The sequence below is a fragment of the Halichoerus grypus genome, chromosome 8 (genome assembly GCF_964656455.1).
Source record: "Halichoerus grypus chromosome 8, mHalGry1.hap1.1, whole genome shotgun sequence".
Classification (NCBI taxonomy): domain Eukaryota; kingdom Metazoa; phylum Chordata; class Mammalia; order Carnivora; family Phocidae; genus Halichoerus; species Halichoerus grypus.
Window position 1 is genome coordinate 87,138,556 of NC_135719.1, and position 16,213 is coordinate 87,154,768.

A 16,213-nucleotide genomic window follows, 5' to 3' on the forward strand; every position below is an offset into this window, starting at 1 on the left:
ACTGGCAGGTGAGGACCTGGTCCCAACGTTGGATTCCGGTAAGGCCTGGGGCCCCAGGACCCAGACAGGCCCAGCCCCATTGTGGTGGAAGGGGAGCCTGATCACCTCCCAGAGACCTCTTAGAGGTCTCACACGTAGGGATTCCCAGGGAGGGAATGTAATAACTTCTGGAGTGTGAATGTGTGAGTGAATGTGCAGTCCAACCGGGCTTGCTCAAGCGGACTGATTCTGTGACTCCACGGGTGGGCACCCTTAAGGTCCCCAGAAGCCTACGGAGTCTGAGTGGGCCCGTCTGCGATTCAGTGGTGAACGGCAGACAGTCTATGGCAGCATCAGAATAGTTTCCGATAGTAAGTCACAACACTGAGACGGCTACGGCTAAGGCTCACCTAAGCTCTTTCAGGACATGGCCAGATGGGCATCTGATTGGTCTCCTCATCTCAGGAGGCACCCCCCCCCTTTGTTTGTCTCTGCGCCACCACACATGGGGATATCACCATGGGGTCAGGGCAGAGTAAACCTATGGTTCTAGAGACCATGATCAAAAATTTCAAGAAGGGGTTTTCGGGAGACTATGGAGTCAGGATGAACCCCAGCAAGTTGAGAACCCTATGTGAATTGGAATGGCCCACCTTTGATGTCTGTTGGGTGGCCTTCAGACAGGACATTGGATGTCCCAATGATTCGTCGAGTATGGCGAGTCATAACAGGAAAACCAGGACACCCTGACCAGTTTCTGTACATTGACTCCTGGCTAGGAATTGCTCAGACTCTTCCCCCCTGGTGCAATTCACTTGCAATAGGCAGGGACAGGCCAGGGTCTTAATTGCCTCATCCAAGCAACCTAAAGAAAATCAGCAAAAGCCCCAGTCTCCACAAATCCTAGCCAGAGATCCCGAGGACAAACCGACCCTGCACCCACCATAGATACCCCCAAGACTGTCTACACCTGGCCCTTCAGCTCCAGACACTCTGCTGCCATCGGTTTCACCTGCGCCCCCAGGCCCAGAGGATCCACTGGTGCCCCCAGGCCTAAAAAATCCACTTTCTCCAGGACCAGCAGCCAGGCTGCACCCCAGGCCAGGCACAAACACTCTTCAAATGCCAGTACAAGAGACGCAGGAACCCGAGAGGCACAATGAAGATGGGACGGTCCAATCCAGCCATTCCATGATGTATTATCAGCCCTTCTTCACCACTGACCTCCTCAACTGGAAAAATAACACCCCATCCTACCCTGAGAAACCACAGGCTATGGTAGACCTCATAGAATCCCTCTTCCAGACTCATCGGCCAACCTGGGAAGACTGCCAACAGTTACTCCGCACCCTGTTTAACACAGAGGAGAGGAGGAGAATAATGAAAGGTGCACAGCAGTACCTGGAAGAGCACACACCAGTGGGAGTCATCGATCCTGCCGCCTGGGCTAATGCAGCCGAACCCGAAGAGCGCCCAGCATGGAACTTCACCACAACCAAGGGACAGGCCCACATCTGCCAGTACCAGGAGGCCCTCCTCTGGGGAATCCGGGCAGGAGCTAAGAAACCCATGAATATGACTAAGGTATCCTCGGTCACTCAACAACCAGTCTACATGAACAGAGAGGTCACAGCTGAACAGGAAGCTGACAAAAAGATGAAAAAGAAAGTCAGCTTCCTCGCCACCCTGAAAGAAAAGGACAACACAAAGATGGGGAGACCCCAACCACCAAAAGGGGGAAGCCCAGAACCCCCTTGCCAAGGGATCAATGTGCCTACTGTAAAGAGAAAGCGCATTGGAAAAACAAATGTTCCAACCGGGGAAAGGCTCAAAAGCTCAGCCACTATAAGGAAGAACCCTGAGAGGAGTACCTGATAGACCTTGTGGGAATGGACTCAGACTGAGGGTGACCAGGCTCTTTCCTCCTTGGCCCCCATGAGCCCATGGTCAAAATGAAGGTGGGGGGCCAACCAGTGACTTATGATTGATACTGGCACTGAGCACTCTGTTGTCACCTCCCCAGTGGCACCTTTCAGCAAAAGGACTGCAACCATCCTCAGGGCCACCAGGATGCAGGCGATATAACAGCCCTTTTGCCAGGCTCTCCAGTGCAAACTCAGGGGCCACAAGGTCTGACATGAATTCCTTTATCTGCCTGATTGCCCCATCCCTCTCCTGGGCCGAGACATACTCTCCAAGCTTAGGGCTCAGGTAACCTTTGAGCCCACTGGACACACCAGCCTCTGATTGAACCCAACGCAAGAGGAGGCAGGGTCTCTAATACTAGCAATTACCACGCCAATGGAAGAAGAATGGAGGCTATTCTGTGCCCAGGCCCAACCGAGCAGCCCACCGGAGTTCAAACTTGCCTTCCCTTCAGTATGGGCTGAAAACAACCCACCTGGACTAGCCCGGAATCAGGCCCCTATCATTGTCGAACTAATCCCAGGAGCCCAACCTCAGAGGCAAAGGCAATACCCCCTTCCACAAGAAGGTAAGATCAGCATCCAAGAACATGTGACCAAACTCAGAGAAGTGGGTATTCTAGTCGAGTGCCAGTCAGCCTGGAATACCCCACTCCTGCCAGTCAAGAAGCCAGGAGGGGGATACCGACCAATTCAAGACCTGCAGGCCATCAACAAGGTGACCATCTCTCTGCACCCAGTGGTCCCCAACCCATACACCCTCCTCAGCCAAATCCCAGGGTTGGCCAGATGGTTCACTTGCCTAGATTTGAAGGATGCCTTCTTCTGCCTCCACTTAGCTCCCCAGAGCCAGCCACTGTTTGCCTTTGAATGGTCTGAACCTGATACAGGGCGCCAGATGCAACTGACTTGGACGCACCTCCCGCAAGGGTTTAAAAACTCACCAACCCTCTTTGGGGAAGCGCTGGCTGTGGACTTCACCAGCTTCCCAAGAGAGGCCACACGATGCACCCTCCTCCAGTATGTGGATGACCTCCTCCTCGCCAGTGACACACAAGAAGACTGCACAAAAGGCAGCAAGGCCCTCCTACAGCTCCTGTCAGACTCGGGATACTGAGCCTCATGGAAGAAGGCACAAATCTGCCAACAACAGGTCTGATACCTTGGTTTCCTCCTCACCCAAGGGAAGAGAGAACTAGGACTGGAGAGGAAAAGGGTCATCATCTCCCTGCCACAGCCCCAGACCAAAAGGGGCCTACGAGAATTCCTGGGGGCTGCAGGATTCTGCTGCATCTGGATCCCTGGGTTCTCGGCAATAGCAAGACCCCTTTATGATCTCTTAGGGGGACCAGATCAAGAACCCCCTGCCTGGACTGAGGAGCAGAAGCCGCTCTCACAGAGATAAAGACTGCCCTGGGGGGGCTCCAGCCCTGGGCCTACCAGATGTAGAAAAACCCTTCAATCTCTTTGTGGATGAAAAGGAAAAAATAGCGCTCGGGGTACTCACCCAGACTGTTGGATCCTGGCAACAGCCAGTTGCTTACCTGTCAAAGAAGCTGGACCCTGTGGCAGTGGGATGGCCACCATGCCTCAGGGCGCTGGCAGCCACAGTCCTACTCATCAAGGAGGCAGACAAATGTCAAGGTCCCTCATGCAGTTGTGTCCCTCAGAACACATGAGGGCCTCCTAACCACAGCAGGAAAAGCTATCAAGAACAAGGAGGAGATACTGAGACTCCTCGAAGCCATCTGGCTTCCAAAGTAAGTAGCAATCCTGCACTGTAAGGGACACCAGAAAGGAGGAAGAAGCACGGGGAAATCATCTGGCAGATGAGGCAGCCAAGACCACAGCCAGTGAGGACATGGACACAGCCCCTTCCCTCACCATAGCCCTGACACCCCTGGAAGAAGTCCCTCCGCCCAGTTACACTAAAAAGGAAAAGGAATGGGCCATGGCTGAGGGAGCCACCCTGACTGAAAAGGGATGGTGGATGATGCCAGGCGGGTGCATCTTTGTTCCAACAGCAACTGGAGGGCATCGAGTCAACGAATACCACCGACTCACTCATCTGGGGAAAACTGCATTAGAGGCCCTTCTCAAGAAGCACTACTACCTCAGTCAGCTGCCAGCACTATGCCGAGCAACGAGTGAACAATGCATAACATGTGCTAAAAATAATGCTTGGTCTGCACCATGGCCCCCGCCAGGTGTCCAGAGGATGGGAGCAACCCCATTCGAAGATCTAGAGGTAGACTTCACAGATGTGCAGCCGAGCAGGGGGTTCAGATATCTCTTAGTAATAGTATGCACATATTCTGGGTGGGTTGAAGCCTTCCCGACCAGGATGGAACAAAGCCAGGAAGTAGCTAAAGTCCTCTTGCAGGAGATCGTGCCCCGGTTTGGCCTGCCACTAACAATCCATAGTGACAATGGACCGCATTTGTGGCAGACCTTGTACAGGTCTTGACCAAATCCCTCAACATCACCTGGAGACTCCACACCGCTTACTGGCCCCAAAGTTCAGGGAAAGTAGAGCGAATGAATCGCACCCTCAAGGGAACCTTAGCTAAGTTTTGTCAGGAGACTAACCTCCCATGGCCGGATCTGCTACCCCAGCCCTCCTGTGTGCTCGCTGCATGCCCGGGACATTCGGTTTCTCCCCATTCGAATTAATATATGGATGGCCACCCCCGTGCTTGGGAAGTCTTCCAGGAAACTTGCATCAGGTTGGAGATAAAGGGATAAAGGAGCAGCTTCAGGCCCTGGGGGCCACCCTAAATAAATTACAAAAGTACACCTTTGAGAGGACTCCAATCTCCTTAGGGTCTCAGGTACACTCCTTCCAGACAGGGGACTCAGTTTGGGTCAAAGATTGGAAGAAAGACACCCTCAAACCACAATGGACAGGGCCCCACACTCTATATATAGCACAACTGTTAGGTATGATTAATGCCTCCCACCAAGCGCTTAACCACTCGAATCCACCCCTAGCGTCTGACTGCTGGATCTGTATGAAGCCCGGTCCCATCCAATACCTAGGTGTCATCCTCAACCAATCTACCATGTCACCTCCCACCTCGGCACCAGGGACCTCAGATTATCCCTTTCTGGCTCCAGTACTGCTCTATGGCAACTCTTCCTCTCCCATCACGGGCCACAGTCAAGTCTGTGCACCTAACAACACTTTTCTGGCTCGTGATCAAGGCGTATACATCTGCATCACCCCGCACGATCAGTCATGCACACTTGTCAGCCTCTTACCTGATCTTTCAGTCCTCCCCAGGAGCTATGCCCCACTCACATGGAGACCTCCTAGCCGCCCTCGACGTTCCCCCGTGGCCATCCCTCTTATTGTGAGCCTGCTGGCCGAATCAGGTATTGCCCTCGGTGCCACTGGCATTGGGATGTCTCAGGTTCAGTACCAAGGGTCAGCTCAACAACTCACAGCAGACTTTTCCGCCCTCACTCAGTCGGCCCTGGCCCTGCAGCACCAACTCAATTCATTGGCCTCAGTGGTCCTCCAAAACAGGTGCGGGCTTGACTTGCTCACAGCCGTGCAAGGGGGGCTCTGCCTCTTCTTACAGGAGGAATGTTGTTTCTATGCTAACGAGTTGGGGGTGGTCCAAGAAAACTCTATCCCAGTTACAGGAACAAGTACATTGCCGGTGGGAAACACTCCAACGGACAACTTGGTGGGATACCCTCTCACAATGGTTCCCTTGGTTCGACCCCCTCGTCGGCCCCCTCCTATTGCTTCTCCTCATAGTAGCATTTGGTCCTTGTATTCTTAATGCTCTTACTAAGTTTATCACTACTCAAATTGCTAAAATCAGACTCCAGTTACTCCTTACTCACTATCGCCCCTTAGAAGTTAAAAATGATGCCCTCTAAACTAGGTGTTTAAAGGGGCATCAAAGTGGGGAATGATAGGAAAATCTGTGACCTAAGATGGCTGACCGAGCCAGCGAGAGGGTCCCAGTCCTTGCCCTGGGGCTCTTACGGGTTCTTCTCCCTGCTCTGCTTCCCACGCGCACCAATCCAGGTTCTTCTCCCTGCCCCGCTTCATGCACGCGCCAGAAGTGCCAAGTATGTGGAAGTAGAAGTGTATAAATTGCCCCCTTTGTGCTTGGGGCTCAGACCTTCGGAGATCACCCTCCTCTGAGCCTGTCAGCGTTAAATAAACCTCCGATCCTCCAAGATCTCCGAGTGCCGCTTGTTTCTTCCATCGGGCGATCCAGTCCAGGTTCCATAACACTTGTACTGCATTTCTTTCAATGAATCTTTGTATCCCTAAAACATTTTCTTTATATATTTTTACACATTCTGTACTTAAAAGTCCATAACTAACATCTTCATTGTGGGTTGTATATTTTTCATTGTTTCCTTTTTTGCCTTGAATTCTACAAAAGCTGTTTTTTAAAAAGTTTGTATTGTTACATTTTTCTGCTGTACTTTTCATGTTTCATCTGACTTACTTATTTTATAACTGGAAGTTGGTAGCTCTCAGTGCACTTTGTCTATTTTGCCCAGCCCCCCCATCCCCTCTGGCCACATTATTTATTTATTTGTTTGTTTATTTATTTATTTTTTAAGATTTTATTTATTTATTTATTTGACAGAGAGAGAGAGACAGCGAGAGAGGGAACACAAGCAGGGGGAGTGGGAGAGGGAGAAGCAGGCTTCCCGCCAAGCAGGGAGCCTGATGCGGGGCTGGATCCCAGGACCCTGGAATCATGACCTGAGCCTAAGGCAGATGCTTAACGACTGAGCCATTCAGGTGCCCTGGCCACATTTTTTAGTCAAGACTTTTACAAAGGGATATTTTTAAAAGCCTAAAATTTTATAAGAGTAAATAATGCCATGTTAATTTTGATCACCTGCTGATTTCTGGTATAGTTTGACAACTTTACTCTTACTCTGATTTTTATCCATGAGCATGAGAAACCTGTCTCTAGAGATGATCCTGACATAGTCTCTACTATATAGTTTGGCCTCTGAGCTGTAAAGATAATTAAAGAAAATTACCATATACTGACAAAGACTAAAATTATTGTTTTTATTCATAACTGTACATTTTTTGTAAAAAAAAAGTTCAGTTGAGCAGTGGTGCAATTGGTAATCAGTAGAATACTGTAAAGAAAGTAATAGTGTAATGAAAAAACATTTATTAGTTGTGTATAGGCATAGCACCTGTGGTTTATACTTGTCAACATTGAAAATGTAAATGCATAGACTGACAAGCCAGATATTAATCAAAATTAAAATTAGTACCAGTCTGACCTGCATTACTCTCCAAATGTTGTACTAAATGGCTTATTCCATACTGCCACGGTTCCCAAATTTGTATATGCTAATATTTGCATTGTTATGTATGTTTTACTAGCTGATTAGAAAGCTAAGTTAAAAAAAATTACTAATTTAACAATTATTTTAAATAAATTATTTTAAATATTAAGTCTAGTTTATTTGAAAAGGAAGATAAACTTGAAGCCATATGATTTTAGAAGGAATCATTCTCAAGTACTTTCAGAAACATTAATAATCTTGGGTTTTCAATTGAAACAGACATAAAGTCCTTAGAAGCAAGTCTGATTAAATCAGGTGTACTTTGCCAGGCCCCCGGGTGGCTCAGTTGGTTAAATGTCTGCCTTTGGCTCAGGTCATGGTCCTAGGGTCCCGGGATTGAGCCCCACATTGGGCTCCCAGCTCAGCGGGGAGCCTGCTTCTCCCTATCCCCCTGCTCGTGCTCTCTCTCTCTCAAATAAATAACTAAAATATTAAAAAAAAAAATCAGGTGTACTTTTTCATTTGTATTTTAAGAGGTTATCTGGCACCAAGCAGTAACCAAGGCATTCTCTCTAGAAATGGGCAAAATTTAAAAAAACATAGAAATAAATATGACTTAAGGAATTAATTTAATATATTTACTTTAATCAAGGATTGGCAGATAAAGAGATTCATTAAAAAGTATATGAAATCAGGGGCACTTGGGTGGCTCAGTCAGTTAAGCATCCAACTCTTGGTTTCGGCTCAGATCATGATCTCAGGGTTGGGAAATAGAGCCCCGCATCAGGCCCCACATCGAGCTCCGCACTCAGTGTGGAGTCTGCCTGAGATTATCTCTCTCCCTCTCCCTCTGTCTCTCCCCCACTCTAAAAAAAGTATACAAAATTAAGTTTATATTGCTTGAGTGGACACAGCTAATAACTTACATTTCTCTAATTATTTGGGACATAGGGAGATAAAGAATAATCTAGCTATAATATTTTGCCAATAAATTCAAGAACTAAAATTAAATTCCCTACTTAATCTTTAGTTTTTTAGCCCCTAAATATCCCAAAAAGATATTTTGCAAACTAAATAAGATAGGCACAGACTATAATGGAAATGAGTTAAAATAATCACAAGTTTGTTATAAAAAATTTAGACTACAAATCATAGGTTTTACTCCAGAAAAATAAAGCAAGGCAAAGACAATGAACAAAACAAAAGCATGAATAGGGTGCAGTTTTCCGACAAACAAGAACAGTTTAAACTAGAACAATTTAAACAAAACATGTTTATTTTTATAAGCATTTTCACAGCTCAAACAACCTAAATTTAAAGGGATCACAGGCCCTTCTTACAAAGTAAAAATGCAGGCTCTAAGTGATGACTAACTTGTGGAAACCTAAATAAGGAAACTGAAACTTAAAAAGTTATGGACCCAATAAATTATGTCTCAGGAGAATGGCCTGAAATTTCTGCTGCTGAATTAAAAAATATATATATGTATACTTTCCTTTTTTTGTTAGTTTATGAGATTTTGAATTTTAACAAGAGGATCAAAGGTAACATTACACAATGCTAGCATCACAATATATTTTGAACTCAACAGACTAAAGTGAGCGTGATTGCATGACACCCCCCACCCTGCCTTCTGTCGAACTCTAATTTTCTAATTTCTTGGTAAACAAACAAACTGCGCACATCTATTAGTACGTTTCATAGATAGCTCTGCTCATGTGAGAAAAACTGAATTATGAAGGGGCAGAGTTGCTGGCAGGTGTCACAGCAGACTCTGACATCAACCCACAGTTCATGCTAAGACAAGGAACAAAGACACCCCGATGTGTTTAGTGACAATGTGAAACTGGATGCTCACATTGCCAATAAAGACCAGTGCTTCCTTTTCATTATTAATTTTTGTTGTTGACTACTAATCTGTATTCTGCAATTTGCTGAATTTTTCAGATATTTACAGCAGCAAGTCAAATAAATTTTAAAAATGACAACTCAACAGAGGGTGGTAGTCTCCTCTAAAATGCCTTCTAAAAAGATCTGAATTGTCATCTTCTCGGTAAAGTGTGAAATGAGTAGAAAACCAATCCCATATAGCCATAATCTGTACACTATATCACTTTAAGGAAATGGTGGGGAAGGGGAAAAGATTTTGGGCACACATATAAAGTGGGTAATAGCTGTCCTTCAACTCCAGTCTCTCTGATGTTTCAACTTTTCTTATCTGCAGTAGTAGGCCTTTCTCCCATGGACGAGAACAGGTTTGGGGACAAATTGAGAGACTGTGGGGTCAGGAGTGGAGTAGCTACTGTTCAGCCTTGGTGAGAGAAAAGTTCATATTGTTGAGTACAAGCAAGACTTCCATCCCTGCCCTCTTGGTGCTTTCTCATAGGCTCATTTAGCAAGCATGGAGAGTGGCTGGGATTAAAAACTGACGGATACCTATGGGTTATGTCATCTTACTCACTGGCCTATTAAAAGCTTTATTTACCAGTTTATTAAGGGCTCATCCAGATGCCTCTTTCCCTTCTTTCTTGTTACCATTCTCCTGACGTTGTTCTTCCCAGGTCCCTGCCCAACTAGTAAACTTGCTATCTACTCTTAGAAATCAGCATAAACCTGCATCTCCAGGCATCTCTCCTTCCCTGCCAAGTAGACAACTAGATATTTTCTTTTAGAGGATTTTCCTTAGGTTCTGTCTTTCAGGGCCACCTCTGGTGGAGTGATGATGCAGTGGCTATCTACTTCCTGGCATGTGTTGGCATACAGTGCTGAGCCAGGGATGCAAGTTAAGAGAGAAGCGGCAAAGCAGTAGAAGCAGATACCATGGGATTCTGAGCTACCTACTCATTCATTCTGTAGAAACTTCCATTTTGGCTAAATCTCAATCTCATACAGACCATTTTCATTTAACAATGGAATACTACTGCACATGTGCAATTTTGTGATCCAGTAGATCATAACATGGGCAGTTCAGACCGTAGAGTCACTCGATCTCTCATGGTCAGGTCTTCAAGCTCCACTAAAGCAGGCCAGAGGTTGGCTTTCAAATGGAAAATGGTTAATGGCAGAAGAAGACATGAGCTTACTCCAAACCTTAGTGCTTTCCTATCAAGGTTTACCAGATCCTCTCTGTCTGCCAAAAACTCTGAATAGAAATCCATCTGCTGGGTCCTAAGGCTTAGGTGGCAAGGTAGTTTATACTGCCCCTGCCTCTGCTGCAGAATATTTTTATGCTTTTAACATCACTCAAAACTTCCTTATGGATTACTCAGGAAATAAATTGGAGCCACGTGCCCAAATGTAGTACATGCAGCCCCGTTATCCAGAGATGCATGAAATTGTGCCTAATTGTAGTGGGCAGTATCATGGGACTCTCATTTTAGAAAGGTCATCACAGCAAGCTCCAGATGACACAGAGGCCTAGAAACTTCACTTTTGTGAAGGACACAGCACTTTTGTGGGGTTGACCTCCTCTCCTTTGGCACATATGTATTTTAGTAAAGCATCTAGGGTGCTTGCTACTTCCTATTCCCCGGATCGAATGGGCATATGTAATTGGCACCAGAGCTTGCAACTTTTAGAGTCAGGCCAGGGTCTTGATCCTTAGCCATATCTGTTCTGCAGCTATAAAGGACAAAACATTCCTTTTTATTAGCCATAAAGGCTTTGTGATTTGCCTTTATGCAATGACTTTGGCATTCAGGGCCTTCAATTTGTCCTCTTCTCTTTACACACTATAGAGAATAGTCAGAAATAATCAGTGCAAGCCACAATTATGTAGTCACCATTGTGCCCAAAGTGATCAAGTGTTACAGTCACTTGGTCTTCCAATATTCTGCCCTCACCTACTCTCTATTCCGTGCCACCATAGGTGATAATTTGAGTAATAGTGATGCCACTATATGCCATGATTTCTTGTCATATTTCCCTATGGCAAGGAGGTTATCTGCATTCTTCATAAATGTGTTAGCAACTCAATTACAAAATTCCCTTTTAAAGGTTTATTTCCTGGGGTCATTAATGCCAGTTACATTTTTTAGGATCCTATAAGGAAACAGATGTCATTCTCAAAGGAAGAAATTAAAGCAGAACTAATAAACTATTTAAAATTTGTGGGCAAGGTTAAGGGACACCAACAAGAAATAGCAATGTTCCACTGGGCTAGCAACAGCAAAAGCTATATATAGTTTTATAGCTTTTGGTATAATTTGCTTGTCTTTGGAAAGTGTATGGATAAAATGCATGCTTACTTTGAATGTGGAGGGATGAGATTATATTCCATGGTCTGTAATAGAATAACTTATTTGCATTTTAGTGATATACCACAGAATGGACATAATTCTAACATCAGTAAAAATGCAGTAATGCAAAATGGCAACATTAGCCCGAGATTTAAGCAACTTGATTATATATTAGTATTATTCAAAATGTGTGTTTTTTTTATATGTGGTCCCTTGAAGATCCACCTTTACATTGTGCCTTAGAATCTTCCAGATCTGCTAAATCTCACTTCTAAGGCACTTAGAAATATTTGTGAGAAAAGTATGTATGCTAGAAAGCCATTTAATGGGTTGAATGGTGCCCCTCACAAAGGTATGTCTACATCCCAGAACCTGTGAAGGTAATCTTACTTGGAAAAGAGGTTTATTTAAAAAAAATTTTTTTAAAGATTTGTTTATTTATTTTAGGGAAAGAGAACACAGGGGTGGAGGGGGAGAGGGAGAGAGAGAGTCTCAATCAGACTCCCTGCTGAGCATGGAGCCTGTGACAGGGCTCGATCTCATGACCCTGAGATCATGACCAGAGCCGAAATCAAGAGTCAGATGCTTCACTGACTGAGCCACCCAGGTGCCCCTGGAAAAGAGGTTTTAGCAAGTGTAAATCAGCTAAGAATCTCAAGATTATCCAGTTGGGCTCTAATTCCAATGAAAAGCATCTTTATCATGTTAATGGAGAAAAGACACAGAAAAGAGGAGAAAGCCATGTGAAGATGGAGGCCAAGAAGTGTCTGGAGCCACCAGACACTGGAAGAGGTGAGAAAAGATTCTCCCCTAGATTCTTTGAAGAGTATGGCCCTGCCAACACCTTGACTCCAGAAATATGAAAGAATAAATTTTGTTCTTTTAAGCCACCATGTTTGTGGTGATTTGTTATGGCAGCCCAAAGAAAATAATACAGTTACCCATAAACATTTTACTTCAGCACATTTTCCTGATGAAAATGACACTAGGTATTCAGGGCATAAAAACGATTATGGTATAATTCCTTTAAGAACCCACTTTCTACAAAAACTAATGATGTAATGTATGGTGATTAACATAACATAATAAAAAAAAGAACTCACTTTCTAGAGGGCAAACAGATATATATACAATTAGCTCAGTGTAATAACATTGAGTTAGCAGTAGGAGAGGAACACAGAGGAAGAAGTTATAAATTTTGGCGAGACTATTCACAAAATGTCAAGTGGTCTGATGAGATTGGAGAATAAGATTGCATGGTGGAAAGAGATAAGACATGAGACTGTAAAAGATCATAGGGATAGACTTAATGATTTTGATTACTATTTTAAAGAGTTTAGGACTTTGTCCTGTAGGTTTGGGATGGTTAACTTTAAGTGCCAACTCTAAGAGATAGATAGCTGCTACCTGGAATTTGATGTTTAGATGGATTACGAAGCATATTTGACTCATGTATTCATTCATCAAAAATTTATTGAGACCATATGTGCCAGTGATATGCTAAGGATTTGGAATTTAGTGGTTGGCAAAATAGATACAAACCCTGTCCTCAATGACGATATAAACTAAAGGGGAAAAAGAACTTCGGTTGATGAGCCATGGGCATGTAGGGAGAGGACATGCTTCTAGTATATTTATGAAACATGCTTTGGGAAATAGGGAGCTATTGAGGGTTTCAAGCTGAGTAGAGATGTGAATGTAGCTGTGTTTCATGAGGATCACTCAGTGTTGTGGAGAATGAATTGACCTGAGAAGAGACCCAAGACAAAGAAAACTCTAAAGGACTATTGTAACAATCTTGGGTGAAATTATGAGGATCATAATTGAGGGAAAAAAATAGTGGGAATGGGGGAAGATGGTGAGATTAAAATTATATTCCAGAAGAAAAAGTGACAAGGTCTTGCAATTAATTGGGTACAGGCTGTGAAGATGTTGTGGAAACCTCTGATCATCTTTAGCTTAGATTATTACTGATCTATGGCAACTTTGATTGTAAAATGCACCATTACCGTACCTATTACTAAAAAAGAAAACAAACTCTATTAAACTATGACACAATGCTTTCTTATCCTTAGAATTTTTATTTTGAACAAACTGGAAGGGCTATTTTGAATTTTAGATAGAAAATGTTTAAGTCATATTTCACTCTTCTGAAAAGGAAAACATAAAATAAATTGGCTAAAGCATTCCTAAAAACACTTCTACATTCAGAATCCAATTCTTACAAGTCATTTTCTACTCAGAATTATCAAAATCCATTCTGTTCATACAGTATTGTCCTCTGTGGCAACAAGAGTTCTTCACTATTGTTTCAGAGACCGTCTTTGAAGTTATAAGCTTTGATTCTGGCATTTGTTGATCTTACAAGAACATGTCAAAGGAAGGCTTTTAGACAATGCCTAGGATTTATATGCCTTCAAGTGATCCTTAAAATTTTTCTTGACGAAAAGGTCAGGGAATTGCCATTGTCCAGCTGTATCAACAAGAATAATTAAGATGTTCATGCATGAATGAGCAATGAAAATTGTATTACAACTGTGTTCTGGGCCAACAATAATTAGAAGATGTCATCAATTATGAGATACATCCTGATTTCAGAGATGTGAAAATGAGGGCAGAAAGTGCACTTTAGCATTGATGAAATATGGGAATGATGACATTAAATAAGATAGGCAGCACACGGGGGTAAAAATCTAAATTAAATTAAATCATTGTCATTTTGCTAGAAAAACAAATGTCATGCTAAACTCTCAGAACATTATAGAGGAATGAGTGATGGTGGGCATTTTGCACATATGCTTCCTTAAACAACGGGCTAAAATATTTTGCTAAGATTCCTGGATAAATTTTTTAGTAATTAAGTGTGTGTACATTTGACTGAAATGTATACTGAGGCTCAGGGCACCTGGGTGGCTCAGGGTTAAGCGTCGGACTCTTGATTTTGGCTCCGGTCATGATCTCGGGTCGTGGGATCGAGTCGGCTCATGCTGAGCATGGAGCCTGCTTGGGATTCTCTCTTCTCCCTCTCCCTCTGCCCTCTGCCCCTCCTGCTCTCTCTCACTCTCTCTCTTTAAAAAAAAAAAAAAAAAAAAAGTGTATACTGAGGCTCACTGTATTTCCCTCCTTAGGTACTTTCACAGGGATTGCGATTTGTACTTTGTCTGACAGATCACACTTGCGCCAGGCAGCAGAACCCACAGAATCACCCTGGCTGCTTCTGTAAGCTACTGAATCTAAAGAAAACAGCTAACCTCACAGGTGCATTCACCTGGCTACCTTTGACTCCTTTGGGTGGTTTTTGTTTTTTAACAAAAGCTCATCAGAGTCTGTACTAAAAAACTTTAAAAATAGAAAATAAAGACGAACTGCATTCGAAGACTTACAGGTGACAGTTTAACCAGGGTTAGAGGAAACCAGGCAGTGAAGTAGAAATTTAAACTATACTTATTTTCTATTGCTTTTTAGTTAGGTTAGTTGTTTTGCAACTGTTTTATTTTGAAATCATGTATTTCAACTGTAGTTTGTGGGTTTTTTTGTTTTGTTTTTATAGCAGTGAATGAGAAAGTAGTTATTTTTAACTCCAAGCTGACACCTTGAAAACATAGTGAAACTAGTTGTCTTTCAGAAAAGAAAATGAATTAAATGAAAACGAACTTTTACGATTTGTGGGAAGGGATGTGATCTGCACACTTTGGAGTTAGGCAAAACTAAGACCACCAACACCACGACCTCCTTGCTGTGTGAATTTGGCAAAATGTTTACCCTCCTTGAGCTTCATTGGCAAAATGGATATGCCAATGTTTTGTTTGTAATGATTAAGTATGATACATAACCTAAGATTCTTAGCACATAGTAGATGATCAGTATGGGGCAACTGCCATTATCACATAGCTTTGGCACTTAGAGGGTTTCTTGAGTTTACACATGGAAGCTTCACCTTTGGGAGTCTGGAAGGGCAACAGCGAGCCAGTTTAGACGAGGTCTGTGTGCTTCGTTACTACATCGAAGCGCATGAAAGAGCTATTTTTGTATGTCAAAAATGGTGCAACCCCCAACAATTTCATAAGCTCACCTAGTATTGTGAGGCTTGTTTAGTGTGTCGATTTGTTACATGCCATTTTGCTTTTTTCCGTTATTGCTCTTTAAAACTGACATGAAAAATCCGTCATTGCTGGGATGAGAAGTCAATCTGGATAGTAACGATCTTTTCAGTGTTTTATCTTTCCAGGGGTGTTTTATATTTTGACTATTAAATAACTCGAGTAGTTCCTACAGCAAATTAGAAAAATTAGAAAACACATTTAGGAAAAAGCACGAGAAATAACAATTGATAAACAAAATGTGTAACACATTTTGATCTTTATTTACATCACAGATCAGGCCTTGTGGGTATTTGTGGTATGACGGAGAAACAGTGGAAAGGCGCTGCCCCAACCGTGTGCTGAATACATCTCTGTTTATTAAACGGCTTAGAAGCTGAGACTATCTGAAGGGAGAGAGGTGCTAATTAGGGGAGACACTGAAGGTTACCCCAAGACAAAATGTGACACCTGATGATCATCTCATACATCACATTGCACATTCTCCCACATTGTTCTCTGATATTTGAACCCCAAAAAGCCAGAAGTGAACATGGGCAACAGGTACTGTTATGGTCTGTTTATCATTCCTGGCAATTGTTGGGCTTCCTAATTCTACTTACTAAAATTACACTGACACGTCTCAGAGTTCCTTTTCACTCGCAGATAAAAGCTAATTTGACCTTAGGTGCAATCAGATTTGTCC